Source organism: Engystomops pustulosus, chromosome 4 (genome assembly GCF_040894005.1).
Source record: "Engystomops pustulosus chromosome 4, aEngPut4.maternal, whole genome shotgun sequence".
In the NCBI taxonomy this organism is placed as follows: domain Eukaryota; kingdom Metazoa; phylum Chordata; class Amphibia; order Anura; family Leptodactylidae; genus Engystomops; species Engystomops pustulosus.
Window position 1 is genome coordinate 162,179,233 of NC_092414.1, and position 27,184 is coordinate 162,206,416.

General features: G+C 41.8%; 1 protein-coding gene across 1 annotated transcript in view; it reads right to left on the reverse strand.

Annotated features, from left to right (window-relative positions):
• Positions 1 to 26,796, reverse strand: part of IL16 (interleukin 16) — a 66,622-nt gene extending 39,826 nt beyond the window's left edge. The window contains exons 1-2 of the mRNA XM_072148356.1: positions 26,272 to 26,796; positions 6,132 to 6,198 (exon numbers count right to left, since the gene is read on the reverse strand). The gene's annotated coding sequence lies outside the window, so the exon portion shown is untranslated. The remainder of the gene's footprint in view (positions 1 to 6,131; positions 6,199 to 26,271) is intronic.
• Positions 26,797 to 27,184: the final 388 nt, after the last annotated feature.

The window sequence follows — 27,184 nt, forward strand, 5'->3', positions numbered from 1 at the left end:
GCAGGGCCTACCTCGGTCCAGGTCTCAAAGGCCTACTATGCCTCCTCCTCCTCCCACCCCTCCTCCTCCTCCGAATTACCATCCGTGGGCATGGCGCCATCAGTCGGTAGCTCTAGGCACAGCAGCAGTGCCATCGCTAAGCGACAGCAGGCGGTGCTCAAACTGCTGAGCCTAGGCGATAAAAGGCACACCGCCCAAGAGCTATAACAGGGCATCACGGCGCAGACTGATCTGTGGCTGGCACCACTAAACCTGAAGCCAGGCATGGTTGTTTGTGACAACGGCCGTAACCTGGTGGCGGCTCTGCAACTTCGCATACTGACACATGGGCCATGCCTGGCCCATGTGTTAAATCTCATAGTTCAGCGGTTCCTCAAGACATACCCCAATCTGTCTGATTTGCTCACGAAGGTGCGCCGCATCTGTGCGCATTTCAGGAAGTCCAGCACAGATGCTGCCACTCTCAGGGAAGCGCAGCGCCGCCTCCAACTGCCCGCTCACCGACTGTTGTGCGACGTGCCCATGAGGTGGAATTCAACATTAACCATGTTATCCAGAGTTTACCAGCAGCGCAGAGCGATTGTAGACTGCCAGATGTCATCTTCCACCAGAACTGGTAGTCAGGACAGTCAGCTTACTCAAGTCTACAATGAGGAGTGGACGTGGATGTCTGATATCTGTCAGGTGCTGAGTAACTTTGAGGAGTCAACACAGATGGTCAGTGGCGATGCCGCCATCATCAGCCTCACCATCTCGCTGCTTGGCCTGTTGAAAAACTCTCTGGTCAGCATGAAGTTGGAAGCTTTGCGCTCGTCACAAGAGACAGGGGAAGAAGATTCCCTTGTTGATAGCCAAAGCACCCTCAGGTCTGTTTCTCAGCGCATATCAGAGGAGGTGGAGGAGGATGAGGAGGAAGAGGAGGAGAATGTTGGCGAGACAGAAGAGGGGACCATTGTTCAGTCCTTCACTGTTCAGCATGTATGGGCAGAAGAAGAGGAGTTGGAGGAGGAGGAAATGGACAGTCAGGCCAGTGAGGGGAGTGAATTCTTGCGCGTTGGTACTCTGACGCATATGGCAGATTTCATGCTAGGCTGCCTATCCCGTGACCCTCGCGTTCAAAGAATTTATTCCAGCACTGATTACTGGGTATTCACTCTCCTGGACCCACGGTACAAGCAAAATCTTTCCACTCTCATCCCTGGAGAGGAAAGGAGTGTGAGAATGCATGAATACCAGCAGGCCCTGGTGCACAAGCTGAAACAGTATTTCCCTTCTGACAGCGCTAGCGGCAGAGGGCGTACTTCTGCGGGACAAGTAGCAAGGGAGAGTAGGCGAGCAGGCAGCTTGTCCAGCACTGGCAGGGGTACGCTTTACAAGGCCTTTGCCAGTTTTATGTCACCCCAGCAAGACACTGTCACCTGTCCCCAGTCTCGGCAGAGTAGGGCTGATCTTTACAGAAAGATGGTGAGGGAGTACGTAGCTGACCATACCATCGTCCTAAATGATCACACAGCTCCCTACAACTACTGGGTTTCAAAGCTGGACATGTGGTACGAACTGGCGTTGTACGCCTTGGAGGTTCTTGCCTGCCCTGCCGCTAGCGTGTTGTCCGAGCTGGTTTTAAGTGCAGCTGGTGGCATCATCACCGATAAGCGTACACGCCTGTCGACTGACAGCGCTGACAGGCTGACCCTTATCAAGATGAATAAAGCCTGGATTTCTCAGGATTTCCATTCTCCACTAGGTGAAAGAAGCTCAACCTGAATAATGTATGCACTCCTCCTCCTCATTTTCCTCCTTCTCCTCCTCTTTGTACACTAAAGCAGAGGAAACTGGCTATTTTTTGCCAGGGCCAACTGGCTCTAGCTATAGTACTCTATGTATTTAATTTTTCTGGAGGGCCACCTACCCAGTCCTCTGTTTTAAACAATTTTTGGGAGTGCCACATACAGGCACTCAATCTATTTAATTTTTCTGTTGGACCACCTACCTGCTCCTCTGGTTTGAAAACTTTTTTGGACTGCCACATACAGGCACTCAATCTATGTAATTTTTCTGGAGGACCACCTACCTGCTCCCCTGGTTTGAAAACTTTTTTGGACTGCCACATACAGGCACTATCCAAATTAAATTGTCTCCATAGCAGCCTCCACACGTTGTCTCCATTGCTACCTCCACACGTCATCGCCATAGCTGCCTCCAAAAGTCGTCCATATAGCTGCCTCCATACATCGTCCCCTTAGCAAACGAGCTGTGTCAGGCAGAATTTTGGGTTGTTTTCATGGCCTCCACATCAAACTTGTTAACTTTGTCGCCACCCTGTTGTGTTATCCACAAAATATACTGGCAAACTTTTATCATTTACCGATATTATTTCAGCGCTTCTTGCGCATCTGATTACATTCCCCTCACCCGCCATAACCCAAACTTATAAGAACACTACTACACTTGATCTTATACAAAAGGTTCTTAGAAGTGCTGTTTGGGGAGTAGCCGAGAGACAGGGGCTTGGATAGGCGAAAGCTCGCCTGGCAGCGGAGCGCCAGCTCCATCCCAAGATCCAACTAACATAGTTTTAACTGCAGCACCTTTAATCTACTACTACTTCACTGCCTCCATACATCGTCCCCTTATCAAACGAGCTGTGTCAGGCAGAATTTTCAGGTATTTCACCAGATACATAGTGGAACTCGGCCCATCTGTCACCGCCATGCTGGAGACCTGAAGTTGCAATCATAGCAGCGCAATATGGATGCCCCATACTGTCACTCTTAATCATGGAACCATTTCCGAAAAAACTATTAAAAATAGAACCACTATGCTATTCCATTATTCCTAGGTGAAATATTCAAACGACCCGGCCTGCTTTGAAATGTATAATTTTTTCAAAGTAAACGCTTCTGGCCCCCAGGCCCATTTTGGGTGGGGAGGAGCCAAGAGACAGGGGCTTGGACAGGCGAAAGCTCGCCTGGCAGCGGACTGCCAGCTCCATCCCAAGATTAGGCAGCCTCAGAGGCATCCATGCATGCTGCCCCTGCTGTTTCCTGTCCATTTTGCCTCCACGATCCTCCACAGCGTCCACCAATGTCTCCATGCGCAACTTTCAACTCTCTATACCTCAGACGCTGGAGCACGAGAGGATATGCAGCATATCATCCCCTTATCAAAAGAGCAGTGTCAGGCAGAATTTTCAGGTGTTTCACCAGATACATAGTGGAACTCGGCCCATCTGTCGCCGCTATGCTGGAGACCTGAAGTTGCAATCATAGCAGCGCAATATGGATGCCCCATACTGTCACTCTTAATCATGGAAGTCATCTCCATGGCTGCCAGATACGTTGGTCACTTTGTCACTATGTCGCCACCATGCTGTGTTATCGACTAAATATACCGTCAACCTTTTGTTCACATAGGAAATCATTTCAGCGCTTCTTGCTCACCTCCTTTGGTTCCTCTCTTCCACCCATTGGTTTGAAGCCTGAGTCCATTTAGGGTATGTCCCCTATAGTGTCAGGGCCAATTATTGCATGTTTTAGATGCTATCTAGCCTCATTCGGTCACTCTGTCATGGCCATGCTGTTGCCCATAATTTTGGCATAATGGTACGATTAGGCAGCCTCAGAGGCATCCATGCATGCTGCCCCTGCTGTTTCCTGTCGATTTGCATGGTGTTTCCATCCTTTTCTGAGGTTCCCAGGTGTTTGGCCAAGCTTCCCTGTGCAGAGCCTTGGTCCCCTTGAAAAATGCTCGAGTCTCCCATTGACTTCAATGGGGCTTGTTATTCGAGACGAGCACTCGAGCATCGGGAAAAGTTCGTCTCGAATAACGAGCACCCGAGCATTTTAGTGCTCGCTCATCTCTATTGCTGAGCAATACAATACTATGAAATTGCCCACTGTCCCTGTATGCCCCTTTACACATTTGGGAGGGTTACTGCTTTAGATTTTGTTACATCACAAACGTATTGCAACATGTAAACATAGCAATATGCTGTGTGCTTTTCTATCCACAGATTTTGGAAGACAAGGTTATTTTAGCTCATTTTGACTTATACTGCAGTCATATAGTTCAGCTATGAACATGACTCAAGCTTGGTTTATTACTTATTTAGGTTTCTTGTGTAGACAGTTTATGGATAGATGTTTATCTAATAATTATAGTATATGTTACTTGTGTGTGTATGTGTTGATGTTTTAACTGTTCTTTTAATAATAATAATAATTCTTGTAATTTACAAATGAGGACAACATTGCAACATCTGTCTGCCTTTAGATATGCTAATATATGGTGTCATCAAATTTACTAGAATAACTTTTGTACTCATAACCTCCATATCAGGTCCTTACTAAAGACTTCACCTAAACTAAAGAGAGCAGTAGCCATTGTAACATGTTGCTTCACATAATAAGCCTATTGCTGCCATTGGAAGCTGAGCCAAATTGTAATGCCAAAAGAATACAGCAAATCCCTGGTTATTGGTGCAGTGTATCCATGAGGCAAGATTCACCTCCTTTCACCTTGTTCCCCTTCTTTCCATGATGGTTGCTAGTAGAGATTACCTCCTCATGAATACATCTGAGTCTGTACTATATCAGCTGTCCAATTAGCCAAATGGCACAATTAATGTAGATTTAATATTCTGCCCTTACATAAAGCACAGGACTGCTTATTAAATGTTTCAACCCCTCCTGTTTTTTTTGGGATATCCATACTGTTTGATATAGAACCTAAAACTATAGAGCCATTTAATCCAACTTTTATATAGACATTTTAGGCTTGTTTAATTGGTTTTCTAGGCTTTCAATCAATGGCAATTAAATAAACCATGGCAGCCAGAGAATACAACCTGCAATGTTTGAGAAACGGGAAAAAGCTACCAAAATGCCTTTCAGATACAGAATAGGAAGTGCAATACTATCTCATTGATAAAATAAACTATGGTACAGATTTATCTCATTACATATTCCAATATGAAGGAGTTTATATACCATGTCCACGTACTAGGTGGAGCCAGAAAAGGGATGGCGAATGCCAAATCATAAATTGTATGTAGGTAAGCTGTCTTTATATGTTACAGAATGGTTTCAGAAATTTCTGAAACTGTACTTCTGTGGGGATAGTTGACATCTATTCACATATTGTTCACATTAACAAAAGCAACATGACACTAAATAAACAGTTTTTGCTAATGAGGACATTTGCTAAATTGGTTGGTCCTGTAAAATAAATTGTACTACTGAGTTTTAGTATTAGGATCTTGCTCTTTACAAACAGAAAGCTGAACAGAGGGCTGTGACCGATTATAAAGATCATCTGTAAACAATAAACATAGACACAACTATATTCTCGGCACAATATCTGCATTTCATGGAGAACTTTGTACAATATATGTACACTGTAAGTTAAATAGACATAGAACCTCTTTGGAACCATTGATGGAAGTATTCTAGACCCATGTGTGGAGCCTGTAGATGTCATGAACCTTTGTAGCTGCCTTTTCTAAAACTAAACAAACTCAATTTGGGCAGCCTTTCAGATTTCTTATATATTTTATTACCTTCATTAATTGTGATTTCTACCTCTGATCTCCTTCCAGCTCCATAGCATACTTTTTATGAACTGGTGCCAAAATCTACTGCATATGTAAGGTGATCTTGTGCCATAGTAAATCAGACAACTGCCTCCTGATTCTAAACTTCTAGGAATGTTCTAAGAATCCTTTCATTACTGGACTTAATCTGAATCATTTGTATGTTTCAGGGGGACACTTCAATTAATTACTAATAAAAAGCTTAGACGTTTATGAGCACTATTGGCTACTTTTTATCAATGTCTCATTGTTAAACATTTTTAAAACATCTGATGAAACAAAACATGGCCCAACCAATATATTAAAAGTTAACAAGAATAATTTTAGTATGTTTATAGCACAATCACCTTCAGTATATTGTGAAATCCTTACAGATTATTTTTTTCAAAGCAATTTAATAGTTAAACAGCGTAGAAAAGGTAAAATCTTTTGCAGTAGTGTAAAATCAGCAATTTTAAAATAAAATCATTCTAAAAAAGTGGTAACAAAATAATAAAAAATGAAAGTGCAGCATATATGGCTCATACAAACATAAACTCACCTTTTATCTGTTTTGGAATACAGAATGTGCAGATGTCAAAAGATCCATAATTTCTCTTAGGGTTTCCCTTGATATGGAGACAAGATAAATACAATAAGGTGTCCATAGATATGAACCCAAATTCAAGGCTATTGTTAATACGTATAACATATTCTTCTCTGTATGCTATGCACGGATATGATTACTTTTTTTCATATATTAAACTGAGATTAACAAAGGTTTTAAAAGAAAGTTAGCTCCTGGCGGTATTTCATTTTCTGTGTACTGGGAAATGGTAAAAAATTTCAAATGCAATGAACTTGACAAAAAGAAAACACTTTTATGCCATTTTCTTGTGGGCTGTTTTTGCAGCTTTCACTGTGCGCTCCAAAGGACGCTTCTCTTTTATTCTTTGGGTTGGTGAGTTTGGACTCCCAAGGGTACTTTAACAGTATATTGCGTTTTTGCACACGATCTGTAACAATGGGGGTCATTTACTAAGGGCCCGATTCGCGTTTTCCCAACGTGTTACCCGAATATTTCCGATTTGCGCCGATTTTCCCTGTATTGCCCCAATTTAGCTTCTTTTCCGACACTTACAACTTGTCACAGGTGCTCCCGCGATCCCTGTCTCGGATCACGGGCGCATCCGTGCTCCTCCATGTGCCCCCGCTGCTGCCCGGTCTCACTTACCTCTCCCGGCTCCTGCGCTTCCCCGGACTGCCGTGCGCGCGTGTCCCCGCCTCCTAGGGCGCGCGCGCAGCTCCTGCCAAAAATTTAAAGGTCCAGCGCACCGCTAATTGGTGCACTGGCTGAACACCTCACCTTTAAGAATCCTGCCTCTTCCTATGTTCCTTGCCGGATCTTTGTGCCTCATAGCCTTAGAGAAAGCTTCCAAGCGAGTATTCCTGCGTTCCTGTGTATTCCTGTATTCCTGCGTATTCCTGTATTCCTGTGTGTTCCCGCTCCTGAGTCCTGTGTTGCCGTGTTACCTGAGTTCCTCCGTGTTGCTGTGTGCCTGTGTTCCCGTTCCCACCTGCCTGGACCTCCTGTTGCTGACGCCGGAATTGGACCTGACGTTGCATCTCTGCCGCCTGCCCTGACCCTGTGCCTGGACCTGTCTACGAGATTGTCATCCGCTAAGGTACCTCGACCTCGGCTGCCACCGTGGGCTAGTCACACCTGGGAACGACCTAGTGGTATCCTGCCGCAGCAAGTCCAACCCGCTTTGCGGCGGACTCTGGTGAATAACAGGTGCCGCTGGGCTCCGGTTCCGGGTGTTGGCTAGTTACATCTCCCACGGTGGTCCAGAGGATCCACTGATCCTAACACAACTTTTTTTTTGTCGCTCAATTTGAGCACAGACTTTGAATCCAGACCTTTTTCCTGCGCTTCTAGTTTCCTGACACTTTTTGTGGCACAATTTTTGGCTCCCTTCATGAATGTGGTTTGCCATTTCTGACGCTCTTCTGTTCTTCTTACAATCTAAAGCCACAGTCTAATAAACCGAACATTTTGTGTGCCTACAAACAGACCTTGCGACACAAATAATAAATGAGCCCCTTGACTCTCCTTTGCACTCAGTTTGTACAACATTCTGTGAATTACTGCAAACATTTTCTCAGAAATGATGAATACACTTGGGTCTGTTTCATAAAATAACACCAGCCTAATACCACAGCCTGGGAATAACAGGAGGCTAAAAAAAATGTGCCATTTTTCTTTAGGAGAATAAAGAAAGCAATAAGGCAAGTTGCATGAAAAGCAATGAAAAAGTTAAAATTCAGAATGAGTCACTTTCTGAGTTAACAGGTTTAGCAATGTACTGTAAGTAAAATCATGCACTTTAGACTGGAAACCTGAATCAGATATTCCACAATATAAACTTCTCCTTGGCATTGACCACTATGTGTGAATCCTTCCAAATGATTTATGGGCCAAGTTACCCTATACCTTCAGTCAGACTATTCGTTAAGCATCTCTACGCTGAAAACAATAAAAGAATTAGGATGATGTCAGTAGGATGTTATTAATTATCAGCTAATTAAAAGCAGAGATCCATTTCTGTTTTTCCTTCCTGTTATAATTTCTGTAGAATTTTCAAATGCTTACGAGGCAGGAACTTGGAAGGAATTACGCTCCGTTACCGACTCCTACTAAGTGCTAGAGAGAGCCTGTGGTGCGGCCTGTAGGAACTTCCTTCAATTAAAAAACTTCTTTAACCACAACTTTTATAACAATATAACTTTGGCCACATAGTTAATTCACAATGGGGGCTACCAGGACCTCGTAAAGAATATGATTGAACAATAGAAGTTATTGTTTTATCATGCAATTCCATTAAGAATCTCAGGTGACCACAATGCATACTATACAACAGTAGATGACTATACAGTTAAGGAGAGTCATCACCAGAAAATCACTTATTTTTTAGCTAAGCTGTTTATATTAAACAGATTTTGTTTTGATGCTTTGGAAAAAAAAAAGTTACAGTGATCCGACTTAAAGTTTTGGCCAAGCAAAATGGCAGACAGCATTAGATAGTTGTACTAGTGAAATTTGAAACCTTGTATTTTCTGTGTGATACTAGTAGCAGCAGGGTTGTGAAAATGGATTCTGAGCACTTGTAAAGAAACAGGAGCACAGCACAGTGGGACTGTGGAGTGGGACATCGGAGGCGCCAGACAGAGTTAGGTACAATTTTATTAATTTGTGCAGACCCTCCCCAGCCAACTCTCAATGTTTTCTTATTCTCAGACAATCCCTTCAATAATAGACTGACCCAAGTTTTTTGTAGTGTTTTCTTTGCAGTGGCCATCTCATTTAGATAGGATTGCATCTATTAGTGACCATAAATAATGTCACTTCCTGACACCTTCTATCTCTACACACTGGTGGACATTTACTATGGGGTTTCTGCCTTTATTGTGGCTCTCCCGCGGCCTGTTCCCCTTTCTAACACATTTCTTAGTGGTGGATGCCAGAATAAATTTGATTTTCTGCCTCCTATGACACTGCTCCAAAAAGGACCATGGTTTCTGTGGTGTGGAAACTCAGACACAATTAATATGTGACTTTTTATTTTTTTTTGGTGCTGGAAAGTGGCAGAGTGTAAACCAAAAGAAAATTGGTCTACCAGAATAGAAACCATAACTCGGAAGTCTGCCAAGTCTGCTCTCAGATACAGTCGGCTCCGTCCTCTGACTATTGTTTTGCACATCACTTGTAAATGGCTGGTGGGTTTCAGAAGATAATTGACTCCCCCTATTTATTTTTTTGTGGTCCTTTATTCTGGCTGTGGAATGTTTCCCTCCTGGTGTAGATATCTCAAGAGCTTAGAGACTCGGGGGGCCACAAGATTACCATACACCAGCGTATTTTTCACTCCCCAAATTAAAAGATCTTTAATTTTTATTATTTTTCCATGTAAAGAACTGTGTGAGGGCTTGTTTTCTGTGTACCAAATTCCATGTCATAGTTACAGCATTTAATATTCCATGACTTGTACTGAGAAGTAGAATTCTAAATGCAGTGAACTTGGTGAAAAAAGACATTTGCTCCATTTTTGGTGGGCTTGATTTAGACGGCTTTCACTATGTGTCCCGAATAACATACTGTATATACTCAAGTATAAGCCAACCTGAGTATAAGCCAAGGTCCCTAATTTTACCAGCAAAAACTGGAAAAACCTATTGACTCGAGTATAAGCCGAGGGTGGGAAATGCATGGTTCACAGCCTCCCAGTATATAGCCAGAAAGCCCCCAGTAGTATATAGGCAGCAAGCCCCCAGTAGTGTATAGCCAGCCAGCCCCTAGTAGTATATAGCCAGCCCCTAGTAGTGTATAGCCAGCCCCCTGTAGTATATAGCCAGCTAACCCCCTGTTGTATACAGCCAGCCCCCTATAGTATATAGCCAGCCAGTCCCCTGTAGTATATACCCAGTCACCCCTTTAGTATACAGTCAGCCAGCCCCCTTTAGTATACCGCCAGCCCCCTTTAGTATACAGCCAGCCTCCTTTAGTATACAGCCAGCCCTCTTTAGTATACTGCCAGCCAGCCCCCTTTAGTATACAGCCAGCCAGCCCCTTTAATATACAGCCAGCCAGCCCCCTTTAGTATACATCTAGCTAGCCTCCTTTTAAATCAGAAACTTTTATTGCTCTTGCTGATAACATAGATATGTACATTACAAATATCAAGCATTCAGTACATAATATTACAAACATATGTTAGCAGAAACATGTATAACATTCCCCAAGTCCCCCCCATTCCCAAAATCCTTTGGTCTGTCACCTCTCCCTCAATACACCATATTGTCACAGATCCACTGCAGTCTCAAGTATATTCGAGTATCCCTTACTGCTCCAATGCCCTCCCCAGATTCAGCATAGACCAACCTCTCTGCAGTTCTTCAGTTGCCAACCCTGGAAACTCCACCCATTCAGTCCACTGTTTCTCAAATTTTTTGAGATTACCTCTTTTCTGATAAACTTTCATCTCCATTCATACAGTTTTATTGGTCATAGATATCACATCTCCCAGCCCTGGGGGTTCAACAACAAACCAATGCCTAGCTATGCTTTTCCTGACCTGATAGAGAAATTTTGCCACCGCCAATTGTTCAATTTGGGTCCCCTGCTGTCCATCCATGCAGCTCAGTAAACCAACATTGGTGTCATGAGGAAGCCTTATGTTATACACTCTATCTATTAAGTCCTTCGCCTCCTTCCACAAGCTCTCTAGTGAAGCACAAGACCAGAACATATGTCATCCATCTGCTCTCTCTTCTGGACACCGAGGACACCGCAATCCCGCAATCCCATTTTCATAATACATATGGTGTCCTATACACTCTGTGTATTAAGAACAGTTGGGATCTCCGCTGTGAAACATTCATCGATAAAATATTAGGAGAGCTCGTTGCCTCTGCCCACTCCTCCTCCAATATTTCCCCAACTTCCTCCTCCCATCTCCTTTTAGTCTCAGCCATAGGATTCCCCAATACATTTGCGAGAAGAGAACCATACAGCAAGGAAATTATCCCCTTAGTACCCTGTGCCTTAACTACCTCTTCCAACACTCCAATAGATCCTTTTTCCAGGGAACCTGATTGAGCTTGTGTCTGTAGGGCATGTCTCAACCTTAAGTATTGGAAGAACCAGGATTGTGGCAATTCAGACTTTTCCCCATTTGTTGGAATGACTTTAAGACCCCTTCAGAATACAGCTGACACAAGTAGTGCACCCCTTTCTAGCTACCCCCTTTAGTTGCCAGCCAGACCCCAGTTTGCCTAGCACATAAAAAAAAATAAACTTACATACTCACCTTTCAGCAGTCCCCAATGCTTGGTGCGGCTCCCCAATGTTTCACATTTTTTTGTGCTGAAAAACTCGGCTTATACACGGCTTATTCTTTGCCTCACAAGGCCACATTAATAGAAAAACAAATATATTATAGCTAGTGCACCATTGAAGAAATTAATAACTGCTACATTCTGTAGGGCAAAACTGCCTGCTGCATGGCCCTCCCTCTATTACGTGTCCTACTGTGCACCCATGCAACATCCACATATGAGATGTCCTTGTGCTTGGGAGTAATTGCATAACAAATGTAAAAAATTTTTTATCTTTTATCTTTTCTGAATGTGTAAGTTTTAGGACTAAATGGACTTGTTAATGACAAGTTTAAATTTAAATTTCACTTCTATTTTGTTTCAACTACTATGAAGCTCTAAAAAGGTTAATAAGCAGAAAATATTATTTATTAATATTAGAAAACACGTACATGCACATGCCTTCTGCTAAGCAGCAGCACAGAAAATGGTGTGAATGATATGTGCAGGAGCCTCGGGAAACTGCTCCGTCATGTATTGATTTCAAATTTAAAAACTTCCCATTCCCCCCTATCTCCTCCCACTGTCGCTTACCCCCTGAGGGCATCATCCATGTCTGGTCAACTCATCACTGGCCACTCCCAGGGGACAAGGGACACAGCTCTGCATACAGAAAGGTAAACTTTCATCTAACTTATCTTTCTTTTTGGAAAAAGACAGTTTTACTATAAAAACTCTTTGGCAATGTGCACACTATGGGGCCATGGGGGAGCCAGAAAAAAGGCTCCTAATGACAGGTTCCCTTTAAGGGGTAATTTTTGGTTACACTTTTGGTAACAGTTTCACAAGCTTCATCATGTTTTTTGGTGGGTGTGCTTATACACACCTCAATAAAATTTAGGGATATTTGGCTTGTGAACGTATGTAATGTGACCTTCTCTAAACTTTTGAATCCAAATTTCCAACCAATCAATTTTTCAATACATTATCACAAGTATTTGTTCTCTAACAAGAAGCAAAATCCACATCAAGTATTTGATCCATGAATCGCCCCAATACATTTCCTGGTTTGAATTGGTATGTCAACGGTTGTCTTCATCATGTATTTTATGCATATCATGACATCTAGACAACACGTAACAAATCAAAATTACTTGTAGAAAAATCAAGATTACCCTGTCATTCGCAGGCTTTAAGCAAAATGTTCTCAGATAGAAGTGGCCAATGAGCTTAGGGTGTCACAGAGTGTCAGCAGGTTACATAAGCAGGTTACACAAGACGTACAGGGAGAATGGAAGAGTAACAGAATGACATACAAGTGAAAAACCTTTGGCGACATCTTACACTGATGACCACTTCATTGTGAACAATGTCGTGCAGAAGCTGATGATGAATACCAAAAAACTCCATATACATTTTAGGGAGGTGAGAGGCACTCAAGTGTCACATCAGATCATTTGAAAACGTCTACATCACAATTTTTCAGTATGCTAGACAACCTTCATTGGTACCTGACCCCTCCACCGTAATATTTCTTAGGCCAGGGAGCTTCTATGCTAGACGAGGGACCAGTGTACCTCATTTTTATTCACTGATGAAAGTCACATCAGAAATGATGGCTGCTAACAATGTTGGAGACCTCAAGGAGAGCTTGAGTGGTGGTTTTACAGTGCAGACAGCTGTCTAGTCAATACAGAACCGGACTACAATTTGTGAATAGCACAATGACATGTTGATACTACTTGAATAACATTATTAATCCAGGAAAATATGCAAATTATTTTTCCAGGATGGAATAGGGAAAGCTTTCCCTCTTGACTACCTTGTAAGGCAGCTCCCTTAACATCTAGCATGACTTTTTGAGAAAACATGCTTACATATTTCCCAGAATCCCTCAATGGAACAACAATGGCTATCAGTCTTTACACGGCTGCAGATTCTGCCTTATTCCAGCTCTTCTTACTTCCCTGAACATGAATCTAGTCACTCCGCCTCTGTAAAAACAATGCAGGTCTAATTTCATCTTAATGGATGACAATGTGGTAGATTTTTAAGGTTGCATCATTAGAGAATGGCTGCTGGAATAGAAATTGAATGGCTCCAATTTCTCCACACCTGAATTATATGGAAAACCTATGTGTTAAGCTGAGTCACTGTGTAGAGGCTTCTTAGTCAGTACCCCAGAACCTCAATGACATAAGGGCACCCCCTAAAGAGTAGTGGGATGCCATGATTTAATCATGATTTAATCAATTTGGAAAAGCATGAGGACACATGATATGACATTGATATTTTTGTGGGGTTATGCCATCCACTCATTGCCTTTTGTTACAAGAAATTATGATAAGGAAGATAAGGAAATCACCATTGCATACTTTGACATAAAAGCCCTACTTTCATTATATAAAATTACTGCAGCATGAAGTTATTACATTTCACCTGGAAGCCAAATATCCCTAACTTTTTATAGTAGTCTATATACCTAAGGCACCTGTTTTAATAATTACTAGAATATTTTTTTTCTTTTAACTCTACATTTTGCTACATTGGGGCAGATTTATCAAGCTGTCTGAAAGTCACAATATTTCTAGTTGCCCGTGGCAACCAATTACAGTTCCCCTTAAAAATATTCATGAGCACTGGTAAAATGAAAGCTGAGCTGTGATTGGTTGCCATGGGCAACTTGAAATATTTTCACTTTCAGAAAGCTAGATAAATCTGCCCTATTGTGTTATTGTTATTGAAATCTTAAAGGATGACTCAATGTAGAGTTCTACAAATGTTGTTATTGGCAGGAGGTGACCCTCTTGAACATTGGTATATTTAGTTAAAGCTGATATTTAAAGACAAAGACTAGAGATAAGACTAGAGACTAGAAATCAGTAGCAACTAGCCATGGCTATGATTCGTCAGGGGTGTCCCCCATAGCCATAGCTAGTTGTTAGGGGCATCATTTTGCAGAATTGGCTGTTTGTTCGCCAATGCGTAAATATGTCCCTCTTTGCAACCGAACCCCAAACACAAAGTCAACCATCGAGTCCACCGATTTCTACCAGAGACTGTTGGATAATCAGTAAGGAGTTATTTTGGATGTCCACAGTCATCAGCCCCTGGGATTCTTCATTAACATTTGCATTTTCCTACTGTTTCGGACATAATGAAATGTAGATATTTTTGGATACAGTTGGAAATCTCAACAATTTTCTCTGCAAAGCAAATAAAAGTGACCCTGTGAAAAGCAGCATTCTGAACAGTTTTCATCTGTTACAGGCTGTCATATGGCCGAAATGAACACGGTCTCATGATTTACAAAGAAAGGCCTTTGTATAAGAGGGTAGGCATTCTAAATATGAGCCGTGCAGACCACAGACTGTAGGACGCTGAATGTCGCCTCCTGTTTGGCAGTGGGCAGGGTAGGCTTCAGAAATACTTTTGCTTTCATAAGTTATTTACCTAGTATGAATCCACAATAGTTATGTGTGGGGATCATTAGACATGAAATAAAAGAGGACACTGTACAGCTGGCATTAGTTAATATTTATTAAAACATAACCACATTCATGCAGCCTATATATGCCGTGAATGACACCTACACTGAAGTTCAATTTATGCCATTATTAGCCAAGTTTGGACAATGTGTGCAGAGGAATAACTTAAAGGGATATTCCCTTTTTGGCAAATTTATGTTATTGTTTATATGATGAAAAGTTATACAATTTTCCAGTACACCATTGATTTCTCATGGTTTTCCAGATCTCTGCTTGCTGTAGTTCTATTGGAAGCTTCTAGGTTTACTTCCAGTGGACAGAAATCTGACCATGGTCACACAGGTGCATGACTCGTTATGTCACAGAGAGTAATCAGAGCTGTGTGATATATAATGAGCCGTGCACCTGTGTGACCATGGTCAGATTTCTGTCCACTGGAAGTAAACACAGAAGCTTTCTATAGCATAACAGCAAGCAGAGATCTAGAAAACTGTGTGGAATTGATTCAGAAAGTATATTGGAAAATTGTATAACATTTATTTGCTGAAATGGGAATACCCCTTTAAGGCTGCTGGGCAATTATGAAATAAGAGTTCCCAGGATGCCTGATTGTCATGTGCCATGTATAGTGCTACTGTCCATCACCTTATGAACCGTGGCAATGGACAGCAAACAGAAAGGGTTAAATAATTGTTATGTTGGAGATTTCATAATTAATTCAGGAGGGGGGGTGGCAAATATTATAATCATGAGGAATTTTTTGAGGAATTGTATTGTATTTTATGAGGAAAGGGGTGTATATTATTATGGATTGTTATTATATATTTTATTTCATAAGAACTTCAGTGGTTAAGGGCGCACTTTAGTTATGATGTTCTGTATTTTACAATTCAGTGAGGGGCACTATATAAACATGAATTAGAGAGGAATGCACTAAACATATCTTAGTCCATTGGAGCAGGTGCACTGCATAGGTTAAATAAATCCTTGGGGGAGATATTTTTAATATTTACCCAGCCAGGTTATTTAAAAACTGTTTTGTACTCTTTTAAAGGGATTTGCCACCCATTTTTGTTGATAGAGGCTGGCGCTCCCTTCTCAAAAACTGCAGCATGCCTGCTAAACACTGACACTAATGCTGCAGCAGGTGCAGGGCAGTGGTCAGGATCTGCAATGACGAGTGGTGCCGCTAGAGAACGGGCACACCAGGGCAGATAAGTATAAGCTCCTTATTATTTGTACAGCCTCTGCCCCAGCCATGGACAACCCCCTTTACATTTTTTTTCCTCCCAGGGTGACTCTATGCTGCCTGGCTATATACAAAACTGCATCTGGGTGAAACGGTCTGCTGTACCCTACACAGGACTTGGCAAGGTTCTTCCATTGGACTGCAATCAATATGTAGAAACATCCTCAAATATGGTCAAGAGACATTGGAGGCACCAAAGCTAGTGTGTGAATTATTTTATTCATGCAGAATTTTAGTTTCTTTTTTTAAATAAATTAGCAGAAATTTCAAAAATTATGCTTTCACCTTCTTATTAGTGGGTGCTAAGTGCATATTCACGTGAAAGGATCTAAAGGCCTTAAGAATGCACTGTATAGAATTTATTTTGCATACAAACTGATGAAAAAAATGCTGTGAACTTGTCCACAGTTCATAAATCTCCACACAAAATCAATTTTCCTTAAGTGGAAAATGGTTGGAAATTACTTTGAAAACCTTAAATGAAACCTACCATGAGGAATCTCCCATCAGAAGTAGAACTGATGGTAGATTCCTCCTCCCGGCCTCTGCCCTAATCTGTAATTTAATAATCCTGGAACCTTGTTAAAAACTTTATTTTAGTAATATGTAAATGAACTACAGAGGCTACTGGGGCATGTACTAGCCTGGCCGGGCACTGGGAGCAAAGGCTAGTTCACGCCCCAGAAACCTCTGAAGTTAATTTACATATTATTAAAACAAAGTTTTTAACAAGGTTCCAGGATTATTAAATTACAGATTAGGGAAGAGACAGGGGGAGGAATCTACCATCAGATCTACTTCTTATAGTAGATTCCTCATGGTAGGTTTCCTTGAAGTAGAGACTCTAGCTAGTCAACAGTTCAAGATAAATGACTGGAATAAAGATGAGTTGTACTTTTGAAGTATAACAGAACATGAAGTTTTGTTAAAATAAAGTAATAGTCCTGAAGGATGTATAAACGACACAATTATGTAAAGACTACAGAACGCTTTGTGTGCACTGTATGACATTAACAACTGTGTGTAGAAGATATCCACCAAAATGAGCTATTTTCCTGTCATTTTACTAGATAAGCTTTTACAGTAATGTAAACTGTCATCTTCACAATCTACATACAATTCTCATTCCACACAAGTTTCTCATTTTTCTTTCAGCCAGAATGGACAAAGGCTTAAAGGGTTGGTGACACCAGAAAATGACCTATTTTTAAACAAAATACTTATTTATACTTAAAATTGATTTTATATGATTTTTCAAGGATTTAAAAGAAAAAAACTTTTTCCATGTCAATGTCTGCTTTTAAATAAAAGTACAATATCCTGCAATTTTTGTTCTGGCCACTAAGCCTAATAATAGACTGACACTTGCTAGATTCTGTAGGTGTTTTTTTTACATAGCAGTCACCTCGTTTACATCATAGACTGCATTAAAACTGAAATAACACTTCAACATCTTTACGTCTTTACTGACAATAGACGTCATCACATCTTATTGACACCTCCCATCTACACCGAGCATGTGCAGATAACTGTCCTAAGACCTCAATGATTTTATTCTAGAGCATTGCTATGAGGCTGTAGATCAGGGGTCCCCAAACTACGGCCCGCGGGCCACCGTTTCTATCCGGCCCCCATCCAGCGCTTGGAGCGCCAGCCCGGGTGCCCCCAAATGATAAATCCGGATCCGGGGCTCGGCGCTGGCATTGACAATAGTGTCAATGATTGGGCCGCTGCCTTCAGCGTTTCCGGCCGCTCGAGCACTATGACTGGAGCGATGTGGCCGGAAGACAACCCCGGCGCACATCGCTCCAGGAACTAGGATGCGCGGCCGCGTGATTACGTCATCACGCGGCTGCGCACCCCTTCCTGTCCGGCCGCAGGAAGAACAAAGAAGACGCGGGAGCCAGAGGTAAGTACAGATTTAAAAAAAAAAAAAACAGCAGTAGAAAGATTGTGGCGACCCCAATTTACGAAGTATATTAGAGAAAATAATAATGGAGGGGCAGTATAGGGAATAATTAATTATGAGGGGCAACATAGGGAATAATTAATTTTAAGGGGCAGCAAAGTGAATAATTAATTATTTCCTATGCTTCCCCTCATAATTAATTATTTCCTATGCTGCCCCTCATAATTAATTATTTCCTATGCTGCCCCTCATAATTAATTATTTCCTGTGCTGCCTCTCATAAGGAGCAGCATAGGAAATAATTAATTATGAGGGGCAGCATAGGAAAGAATTAACCCCTTAACGCTCTGCGCCGTAGCTCTACGGCGCAGAGGTATAAGGCATGTATGAAGAGGGCTCACGGGCTGAGTCCTCTTCATACAGAGGTGGGGGTTTTTGCATTTTTGCACAAAACCCCCACCGCTAATAACCGCGGTCGGTGCTTGCACCGATCGCGGCTATTAACCCTCTAAACGCCGCCGGCAAAGTCGCGGGAACGTCATCGGGGGGCGGCGATCGCTTTGCACACTGCCAACGGTCTGTATGTGATCCATTTACCTATATGCATGCTATGTGGGTTTCCCCCTTATTTAGTGCAATATATACCTTTGTAATTTATATTTATCATTCTTGTATCATTACTAGCTGCCTTATCCTGGCATGTTAGGGAACCCTTGCTGCTACATGTCATAGTTTACTACTGGGCTTTGTGCAATTTTTTCTGTGTGTTGCCCTATTTCTGTTTGTCATTTAATATATGTGTACAATAATAAAATGTAATGAATTTTTAACCACAAGGTTGTCTCCTAAAAGAATTCTTTTTTCTGGCTATTTCAGTATGTGAGTTATACACGAGTATATAAAAATAATAAACTTGCCATGGCTGCAGGGCATTTCATTATTGAGGAGGTCATGGCTGCAGGGCATTTCATTATTAGGCGTCCATTGCTGCAGGGCATTTCATTATTGGGGGGCCATGGCTTCAAGGCATTTAATTATTAGGGGTCCATGGCTGCAGGACATTTCATTATTGAAGGGTCCATGGCTGCAGGGCATTTCATTATTGAGGGGGCCATGGCTGCTGGGCATTTCATTACTGAAGGGGCCATGGCTGCTGGACATTTCATTATTAGGGGGCCATGGCTGCAGGGCATTTCCTTATTAGGGGACCATGGGTACAGGGCATTTCATTATTAGGGGCCATGGCTGCAGGGTATTTCATTATTAGGGGCCATGGCTGCAGGGTATTTCATTATTGAGGAGGTCATCGCTGCAGGGCATTTCATTATTAGGGGTCCATGGCTGCAGGGTATTTCATTATTGAAGGGGCCATGGCTGCAGGGCATTTCATTATTAGGGGTCCATGGCTGCAGGGCATTTCATTATTGAAGGGGCCATGTTTGCAGGGCATTTCATTATTAGGGGGCCATCGCTGCAGGGCATTTCATTATTGGGGGGCCATGGCTGCAGGGCATTTTATAATTAGGGGGCTTTGGCTACAGGGCATTTCATTATTAGGGGTCCATGGCTGCAGGGCATTTCATTATTATGGGGCCATGGCTGCAGGGCATTTCATTATTGAGGAGGTCATGGCTGCAAGGCATTTCATTATTAGGGGTCCATGGCTGCAGGGTATTTCATAATTGAAGGGGCCATGGCTGCAGGGCATTTCATTATTGAAGGGGCCATGGCTGCAGGGCATTTCATTATTGAGGGGACCATCGCTGCTGGGCATTTCATTACTGAAGGGGCCATGGCTGCAGGACATTTCATTATTAGGGGGCCATGGCTGCAGGGCATTTCCTTTTTAGAGGACCATGGGTACAGGGCATTTTATTATTAGGGGACCATGGCTGCTGGGCATTTCCTTATTAGGGGTCCATGGCTGCAGGGTATTTCATTATTGAAGGGGCCATGGCTGCAGGGCATTTCATTATTAGGGGGCCATCGCTGCAGGGCATTTCATTATTGGGGGGCCACGGCTCCAGGGCATTTCATAATTAGGGGGCTTTGGCTACAGGGCATTTCATTATTAGGGGTCCATGGCTGCAGGGCATTTCATTATTAGGGGGCCATCGCTGCAGGGCATTTCATTATTGAGGAGGTCATGGCTGCAGGGCATTTCATTATTAGGGGTCCATGGCTGCAGGGTATTTCATTATTGAAGGGGCCATGGCTGCAGGGCATTTCATTATTGAAGGGGCCATGGCTGCAGGGAATTTCATTATTAGGGGGCCATCGCTGCAGGGCATTTCATTATTGGGGGGCCATGGCTGCAGGGTATTTCATTATTGAAGGGGCCATGGCTGCAGGGCATTTCATTATTGAAGGGGCCATGGCTGCAGGGCATTTCATTATTAGGGGGCCATCGCTGCAGGAGATTTCATTATTGGGGGGCCATGGCTGCAGGGCATTTCATAATTAGGGGGCTTTGGCTACAGGGCATTTCATTATTAGGGGTCCATGGCTGCAGGGCATTGCATTATTAGGGGGCCATTGCTGCAGGGCATTTCATTATTGGGGGGCCATGGCTGCAGGGCATTTCATAATTAGGGGGCTTTGGCTACAGGGCATTTCATTATTAAGGGTCCATCGCTGCAGGGCATTTCATTATTGAATGGTCCATTGCTGCAGGGCATTTCATTATTGAATGGTCCATTGCTGCAGGGCATTTCATTACTGAAGGGGCCATGGCTGCTGGACATTTCATTATTAGGGGGCCATGGCTGCAGGGCATTTCCTTATTAGTGGACCATGGCTGCACGGCATTTCATTATTAGAGGACCATGGCTGCTGGGCATTTCCTTATTAGGGGGCCATGGCTGCAGAGCATTTCATAATTAGGGGACCGGGCTGCAGGGCATTTAGTTACTGAGGAGGCTATGACTGCTGGGCATTTCATTATTAGGGGTTGTTAGATTTCGATCATTTTATTATTGAAGGGACCATGGCTGCTGGGCATTGCTTTATTAAGGGTTCATGGCTGCAGGGCATTTCATTATTGAAGGGGCTCTGCAAGACATTGTATTAGGGAAGTATAGCTTCTGCTGGACATTTATTAATGAATTGAGGCTGCTGGACATTTTATTAAAGAGGACTTATTTATGATGTTGATTGCAAACAGAAAGTGAAAAGGCTGTCCACAGTTACCAATAAAATTACCCCTTATTGTAACCAATATTTCTTTCTAGTGTGTAGTCTTCTTTTGAGAACAAACCTAAAGAGCCTATTTTATACATAACAGGGGAATGCCTGTATCCTTCCCTAGTGTGTGCTGTGGTATTCCTTCAGTTATAATTATATCCTTTATTATATCCTATCAAATATATAATACATTATTAAAAGGAAGCTCCACTTCCATACAGGGCTCACATGAATCCGAGGTCTTGATAACACTCTTCATGCATCACATTCTGATGGATTTTTTGTTTACATAATAACATTCCAAGCTGAATGGTTATACTAAAGATTGTCACTTAAAGAAGCTATTATTAAAATTCATTAATATGCATGTAGCTGTTCCTGGACCTTGAGAGCAGGGACATGAGGGTAATAGCCCCCTGGACATGCTTGCTTCAACAGATGTATTCTTGCACTGGGAGTTTATCCAGGGGTCTGGAAATTCTACAAAAATCAACTGTATAATCAGTCCTACAAAACTACAGCATGAGCTGCATACATATCTCTCCTGTAAAAAAGGCTAACACTAACCTTTATCATTACCCTGGTACCCACTGCCACCAGGGATATGGGGTTAGACCGGTACATACCAGTACCTCACCATCTATAGATTGTCGATAGGGACTGGGGGGGCTGCAGACTTTTATTATTGTGCTGGAAAACCCCCAAAACAGTGGGCTATCCTATCATAGCAGTGACAGACTGCTTATGTTTTGTATTTGGTTGGTTACTGAAATAGATGAGGAGTCCACTTTTTTTCATTTAATCTAGAGCTGAGAGCCCCAGTAATAGCAGACTGTATGTTTATTGAATACATCAACTTATAGCGAATGAGTAGTGCTTCTAGGTTTTTTTTAAAATTATGTGCTCCCCCCAATTTCAGTGACAATGGTCAATGGGCATCAATAACATTGCATCACCATAGCCATCAATAACAGTCTCCCCCAGCAGGCATCAGTAACAGTCCCCCCCCCCCCCCCCAGCAGGCATCAATAAGAATGGCCCTCAGCAACAATCAGTAACTGGGCATGAGAGCGGGGATGCGCGTACACATGTATGTGCTTAAACACAATGGGGCACATTTACTTAGAAAGTCGGAAACTGCTGTAAAACTGTTATTTCCGTGTATAATGCTGGGTGTGGCGATTCACTAAAATCATGAATTTGACGCTTCCCCGCACTGGCCCTTTTGCAGTGCACCTTTAACTTACGGCGCGCAACACAATTTGCAAGTTAAATATTGTGCTTGGTCCAAATCAGTCGGACCGACCGATGGCACGCCCCCTAATATGTGTCCCATGGAGGCTAGCGAAGCTGCGCCACAAAAGGGCCAGGTGCAGACACTTCTTAAATACTCGTGCAAGCCGTTTTAGACAAGAAGAACGTGCACAGTCCGACAAAAGGTCAGCGCAAAGCCCTTAGTAAATGTTCCCCAATGTGTGCTAGCTGCTGTATGTAGCGTGGAGGCGCACTCACAGGTTTTGCGGGTAAATAAGCGGCCTAGCATTGCACAGGGAATTTTGCCATTTTCGTGGAGGTACAACAAGAATATGCCGAAACCCAGGGTATTGAGGTTTAAATAAAAGAAGGTTAAGTACTATAAATGCTTTTTATAATTACTTGATAATCGGTTACATCTATTAAATGTTCTGCACTATTTCCTTGAGATGTAAAGAAAACCCTTCGGTTCAGAAATGTCTGTTACCTCATCAGCTGACATTCCTGTCAATAAAATGCCCACAGTTGGAGGGGCATGTGATCATAATTCTCCATGATAAATCTATCTTCAGGACTTTATGATACTATTCATAAATACTGCCATACGGTCCTGGAAGGGAGATTGGTCATGGACAGTAAGGATCACATGACCTCCATATGTGGCCATTTTATGGACAAGAATGGCTGCCAAAGATGTAAGAGACTTTTCTGTACAAATGGCTTTACTTTACATTTCAAGAAAGCAGTGCAGAATTATTAATAGATGAATATTAGTAAGTTACCTGACAAAACCACAGATTGCAGAATACTTGAAGTAAAGTGGCAATCCCCTTTAAACTATGCCAGATCTATCATCCAGGATTGGCTAGTCCAACTCTACACTTCCTGTTTTCCAAGTTTATGTTTTAATAATAAATCAAATTATGATGCATGATGTTGCACATTAAGCCTACTTACGTTAAAAAAGCCACACCCATAACCATAACACGACGCCCCCTTATTAGCCAATCCAAATAAAAGTTTCTCAAACCATTGATAAACATTGGATACAGCATGTAGACATTTTTAATGACAAATTCAGGTACATTTTCAGTAGTAGATCTTCTACAATGTATCAGTATAGGTAAATATATCAGCCTCTATTATCCAGCATAAAGAAGTACTCACATGCACATTAAGAAAAACATTTCTTACTATAACAATGTTACTGATTAAAGTTTCCTAATAAGCTCTGGTATTTGTCAAGCATTACATGTGACACCACCAGTAACACACACTATTACTTTGCACTTCCATACAATCTTCAAAACCCTTTGATTGCTTCACTGAGACACTACTCATATTTCTAAACATCTGTCATCATTAATGTTCTCATACATGTTACAGATCATGTGGTGCTATAAACTGATTCACAGAAACTTTATCACCAATTTAATATTTGCATTAATGGTTCATTCATAAAATATAGCAATATGAAGATTCCTTTCCAATGACTGACATTATTGCTATTACATAAGAACAGTTATGACCCATATAAGTCATCTATTACTTTCCAGGCACTTGCTTCTATTCACATGCATGTGTAGATACTTTGTCTACAGCTTTAATTTTCTGCATTTCAGTCTTTGATCAGATATGTCTATTAACATTATTGGATAATTTGATCCAACATTTAGCAAACCACAATTCCGTCAATAATCTGTTACAAACTTGGTATAGAGTGCCTAGTCCATTGAGATCAGTTAGGCCCTATACACACAGCCTGTACCGGGTCTATGGGGCCTAACTTCCATCTAAACTAACTACAGGGACACTTACTCATAGACCCTGGACCGTAACTATGGTAATCTTCTTATATTCATTATCTATGCCCTCCGTAATGACAATTAATAAATAATTCCTTAATTTATATAGCGCACACAGATTATGCAGCGCTACACGCAACTTGACAAATCAGTCTCTGTCCCCAGTCTCTGTGGGGATCACAAACTAATCAAGCTACCAGTATGTTTTGGAGCGTGGGAGGAAACTCGCTGCTGCTAGATTACACAGGCAGAGGGAAGGGAGAGAGAGCAGGGGAGGGTGAGACATGTTCTGCTCATTGTAACAGCCTGTGAATCTGAAGCATGTTGGGGCTCGAAAACACCCACCAGAGCCCCTCAGGCTCGTTAGCATAATTGTAAAAGTTTGTTTTAGAAGAAAGCCATGGACAACAAATATAAAACGATTACCACAGACAAAGTGTATTGATCTATGAGTCAGTGTCCCTGGTTTAATAATGCTTGATTTTGATGGTAGATTTTCTTTAAGTGAAAGAAGGAGTAGGTAAGTAGACACTCCTCTCCTCGCTAATGGCTTTCTGAATCAATCAATAAAGTGCAGCCAGGGGTAAAGAAAATGATGTATAAGAAGTAAATGTGACACTTCTTCTCTTCGCCCCTATAATACAAAACAGGGCCACTTGTCACTGTAAAGGATGGCCAAGTATAAACTGGATCTTTTACAATGTCGATAGTAAAAACACAACCCAAAAAAATCAAAGAATTGGAACTGTTTTGTGCTGAGGAAATGAGTCATTGAAAGAGCCATAACATATTTTTCTTACAATATGTAAAATTCAGCAGAATATTGCAAAAAATAATATAGTTCATTGAAGACATATTGACCTTATGCCAAAGGAAAGAAATACTGTGCTGTAATGCAACATGTGTATGTACCATGACAATCCGGGCCTGTAACATACCATTAATTTACCAGCTCAACTAGGAGGATGTGCAATAATATGATAAAAGATATAGGTCTGACAGCCCATTATAGGCAGAGACCCCAGACCACATGAGGAGGGCATACAGATGATGATGCTATAGGCCACATTTGAGAGCCATGAAGAACGGGCTTAGATGCAACAATTACTCATATGAGGTCAGTTACAAGAACAGGAATCTAGCAATTGCTTTTTTTAATTGATAAAGTTCTGCCAAGTTCTTTCTAGAATCTGCCTACGACACTTCAATATCAAAGCATTGTTACCTAATGGGTTTGTCCAGGAGCCCTGATAATATTGAGGTCACATTTACTTGTATAATACAACATTATACTAATTAGAAGAAGTCAAATGGTTTTCTAATAGAATCAAAAAGAAAGTGGTCAAGCAAGAAATGGTTTCATATGAACACCTGAGACTTCAAATATGTTGCGCCAAAATCTGAGTAAGGCTTACCCTTCAAGGACCAAGACATAAGATGACTCTGAGAATAGTTTGTATTTGAGATGAGATACATTTTCCTCATTTATCGTTACCATGAAATGTCTATTAAACACAAAAATACATTTCTGATCCCTATTGGATAGCTTCAGCTGATGCCACTGTACTACAGCTCATAAAGATGCTCTCCAAACCCTTTCAGTATTCCAAACTACATACACTACAAAGTATAACACCTATCAATGGATATATGGCCATCACATAGTATTTATGCCTATTTTTATTTTTTAATATGCATTATTGGTTGTTGTGTTTCATTCCACACTTTGTACACCTAATAACGTGGCTGGAGCCTGATCAGCAGCGTCCCCAGCAGGACTACATCCCTGCACTTCTAGAAAAAAAGCTCTTTCTCTGGTTGGTCTTAATTAAAAAATAACATGGGACAAAGTGCTGCTACTGTAAATGAGAAACATCTGGCACACTTTTACCACTTTATAAGTCACTATAACTTACGTCGATGAAAAAAAAAGGACTTACCATTGCCAAGAATATTGGATATCTTCTTTACAGATTCGTTAACACAAAGTTATTCCCCAGGTTAAGAGTGAGTGGCCAGTCCATGTTGGTGAGTGTCGAGCCTGTAACTCCTTTGTGGATTCCCTTGGTCTGCTGCTCAGCACATCCACAGCGAGCTATACTTTCATAGTTTTTTTTCCCCTCTGCTCTCGCTCTGCAGTGACTGAGTGGCTTGCCAGTAAATCATAATTGACTGAGTCTCTGCATTTTAAATACCGCCCAGTGAGACAGATGTGCATAAAAGAGATGCTATTTCACTGAATGAAACCACTTTGGTCATAACCTTTTTTTTCCTGCACCACGAGGGAACATGAAAAAACCTCAGACTTTCCCTTAGACATTCACTGGTGTGTTAGAAAAGCACGCTCCCAGGCTTATATGGCAGCACCCTAGGGCCAGTGAAGGGTTAAGTCCGGCTTTTTCTGTAGTTCCTCGGAGCTGGCTGACTGTCTGTTTATATAGTCCTGTACTGCTACACATTAGCTATACTTCATGGCTAAAATTAAAATGAATCATTTAGAGTTTTTTTTTTCTTAAAGAAAAAAAAAGTTCTCTCTGCTTGCTTTACCAGGAAGAAAACGCCTTTCATAAAGTGTTTCCAGGCTGCTGGAGGCTCGTGAATAATGTCTGTGTGGAGACTATTTAGAAAAAAAAATCAAAATGACGTGACAAGGGACAGAGCATTTTACTGCCACTTGTAAAAACATTAGACAGCGCACAGTGACATAAAGCATTTGTCAGTCATTTAATGCTACTATTTTAGAACATTGGATACGTCGATGTGACAAAGAGACTTTGTACTATGGTTTATTTTAGAAGGTCAGAGATAAATAAATTATAAAAATGTTACAGCTTCCAGTATATGAGTAACATG